A 3,634-nucleotide genomic window follows, 5' to 3' on the forward strand; every position below is an offset into this window, starting at 1 on the left:
AAGATTAATAGGCACTCTTATGAGGAAAAGATAGGCAGAAACACATCTTTGCCAGCCTTTTTCCAGGAGTAGACCTCTTAGAAGCCCTATTCTCCGAGGTAGACTCCGGTGAAGTCCCAAAACTCAGAGATAGGTCTCTGAAGCCCCTATCATGGTCTGATAGATGGTTTCCCATGCTAAGCAGACTCCACTGGAGTCGGCGTGGCAGTTGGCTTCTAAATACTGGTAGCAAGATGACTTCTGATTTGTAATCTTAGGTAAATTATAGATAAATGAAAAAGGCCAGTAATCATACACTAAGATTAATAAACAGCACTTCGAAATTAACCGCGTGAGGGCTGTGCTCGCAGCAAGGTTTCACAAGACAAGGCACCCAGATTTTTTCTTCCCACGTCTGGCTTGCAGAGCGGCTCTTGTGGCCATTTCAAAAACCTCTCTCACTCCGTCTTTGGTCTTTGCTGAACACTCCATGTACCCAAAAGTGCCAATCCTGTTGGCTATATCTCTGCCCTCTTCAGGTTTAACTGGCTCCTGCCTTGTGTGCTCATCATTCCGAAGATCCTTCTTGTTTCCAACCAGGATAATGGGCACATTGGGACAGAAATGCTTAACTTCTGGAGTCCATTTTTCTGGGATGTTTTCTAAACTATCAGGGCTGTCAATGGAGAAACACATCAGTATAACATCAGTGTCTGGGTAGGAGAGGGGTCTCAGGCGATCATAATCTTCCTGCCCAGCTGTGTCCCACAAAGCCAATTCTACCTGCTTTCCATCCACTTCAATATCTGCCACATAGTTCTCAAACACAGTGGGCACATAAACCTCTGGGAACTGGTCCTTGCTGAAGACTATGAGCAAGCATGTCTTGCCACAAGCTCCATCACCGACAATCACAAGTTTCTTTCGGATGGCAGCCATCTCTTGAACTTCTCAGGTAAAATGCTCAAGCGATGACTCCCAAGTCCAGCCACTTCACACCGACGACGCCTGGTCCGCGAGCGGCAAAGCTCGGAGAAGAAGGCGGGCAGCCGAAGAGGCGACGACCGGCGGACTAACCGAGAGAACCGACGGAGGGCGGCGGGCGGGGAGCTCAAGCGAGCCAGTGGAGCCTTAATCCTTTATTTTAAAGTCTAATACTTCCTTACTGATTTCTGCCTGGGAGATTTGTCATTTATTTAAAGTAGGATATTGGTGTGCCCTATGATTATATTGCTGTGTATTTTTCCTGTTATATCTATTACTATTTGTCTTATTGAACTATCCCAGCTTCCTGGGGCTGGTGGGACTTGAACCCAAATCTGTGAAAGGAGTCACTGAAAGGAATCCTTCACATCCATCCCAGGGGACCAGACAGAGCCAGGCAGGCACAAGAGAAAGATTATCATAAGGCATAGGGGCCATACCTCCCTGGGAGAGGGAGCACATGGCCTCTGTCCCTATTCAGGTAGCAGGAGGGCCTGGGGGCAGGAAGTGAGATAGGTGGTACTCAGGTGGGTCTAGGTGGAGAGAGGGACTAGCCATCTGTGGGGCAGGAATTCCAGGGCAGGGAGCTGCTCAGGTATGGGTGGAGCTGAGGACCAAAGGTTGGCATAATGCTAACATTTCCTGGGGCTGGGAAGGTGGCTCTGTGGTAGAGTGCTTGCCACGCATGCATGAGACCCTGGGTTTGATTCCCCAGCACCACATAAGCAAAAAGAAAAACAGCTGGAAGTGTCGCTGTGGCTCAAGTGGTAGAGCGCTAGCCTTGAGCTGAAGAGCTGAGGGACAGCGCCCAGGCCCAGAGTTCAGGCCCATGACTGGACCCAAAGGAAAAAAAATTTAAAAAATGCTAACATTTCCCCACTTTGTTGTTTAATAAAAATAGGGGCACCAGGCCAGGAGTATGAGTGGAAGTCATTTCTTCTGTAGCTACTTCTTGCTATAAAGGGGCAAAGTAGGGGTTCCTGCTTTGTTGCTTGGCCAGGTACCATCCAAGAAGGATCTGTTTGCAATTTTGTTGGTAAAGGTCCTCCTTTTCCCATGACAAAGTTATCTAAAATGCAAGACGCAATAAAAGGCAAAATTGCTGTTAAGGCAAAAATTGCTGTTAGCAGCCCAAGACAGGAATAAGACAGGGAGGGATTGATTCCCAGAATGGGCTATCAAAGACATGAAATTGTTTTTTCTGTCTCATATTGAAGACATGGCATGATACCTAACTCTCGCCATCGTGGAGGAGGGAGTAAGACTTTTCCCAATTTAGGATCACAGTAACCTGAGGAGGAGGTAGCAGAGATATTTAAAGGTACCAGAGCAAACAGGTGTCATGGGCTCTTTTGGTTACTCCCTGCTGGCCTGGGGGCATCAAAGAATCCCTGGAGCTGGGGTCTTTAGGATCCGGGTCTGTGCTGGGCAAAGCAGGGCAGTGTAAGTGATGTCTCCAGTTGCCTATAGTAACAGGATGTCCTTGAGTTGTTCCCAGGCAGTGTCCTGGGTTGGAGCTGTTATCTTGTTACAAGAAACTTCTGGAAAGGTCAGGCAAAAAGCTGACAAGGTGACAAGGTTAGTCAACATGATGACATAGGAGAAAACACATTGGCCATGGGCCAGAAAAGTTCCATTTGGAGTATAATCCCAGTTGTGGCCCATTACAGGGGAGGAGGAATAAGTGGACTTGGAGCAGAAAGGGGGTGTCTAGGGTCTTTTGGGCAAGTGGGTAGAGGAGAGCATAATGGACTGGTGGGGAGTACCAGTCAGAGGCTACTGTGAATACAAACAGCAGGTGACAAAGGCGAGACTGTAACATTCAGTCCAGTTACAAGGTAGACAGTATGGACATTAGGTGGGCAAGCAACTATTTCTCTTGATCTCCCAGCTCTGATTAATTTTGAAAGGGTAAGGGTAAAGTGACTCCATTTAGGATGTCATCTCCTCTTATTCCTCTCCACGGTTTTCCACTGTCAAGACTGACTTCGTCCTGTGGGGAGAGGGGGGCTCAGTGTCCATTGCTGGGGTAGCTTGTCCCAGTTGGCATTTACTGGGTTTGGACTCAAGGCCTGGGCACTGTTTGTTCCTGAGCACTTCTGCTTGAGGCTAATGCTCTACCACTTAAGAGTCACAATGCCACTTTTAGCCTTCGGTTGGATATTTAAAGGTGAGTCTGGAGCCATGCCTCCAGCCTGGCTCTTTGCTGATTAGCTGGGAGATGGAGTTTTAGAGGGATTCTTTGTGCCAGGGATGGCTTTGAACTGTGGCAAAAGGAGTCTTTGTCACAAAAGCCCTTTTTATTTCCAATTAAAGCCACAAGGAAATCAATGAAGATAGAGGTTACCTACAACTTGTTAACAATTGACTAACAATTACTTGCCAGAGTTTTGTAATAAAACCTAGTAGAAGTTTTTAAACTGAAATTGATTGGCACTCTAAGTGCCACCCATTGCCTCTGGGCAACCTGTTTAAAGTGGCTTATATACAACTTTTAACTTCTAACAAATGTACAGACCTTTACTTGGGCTATAGTAGCGTAGCCTTTTTAACATTCTGGTTTGTAAAAGCATTTTTCTGGCTGGCTGAGAAACCTGATCTCTAGTGGCCCCAACAAAGCCTACCTGTGTTGGCCTTTAGACAGATCTCAATAAGGACATAATCTGAGGCC

The 3,634-nt window shown here is 47.0% G+C and overlaps 1 pseudogene; it reads right to left on the bottom strand.

Annotated features, from left to right (window-relative positions):
- Positions 1-213: 213 nt before the first annotated feature.
- LOC105999332 lies at positions 214-1,057 on the bottom strand (annotated as a pseudogene).
- Between the last annotated feature and the right edge of the window lie 2,577 nt (positions 1,058-3,634).

This window comes from Dipodomys ordii, unplaced genomic scaffold (genome assembly GCF_000151885.1).
Source record: "Dipodomys ordii isolate 6190 unplaced genomic scaffold, Dord_2.0 Scaffold187, whole genome shotgun sequence".
NCBI lineage: Eukaryota > Metazoa > Chordata > Mammalia > Rodentia > Heteromyidae > Dipodomys > Dipodomys ordii.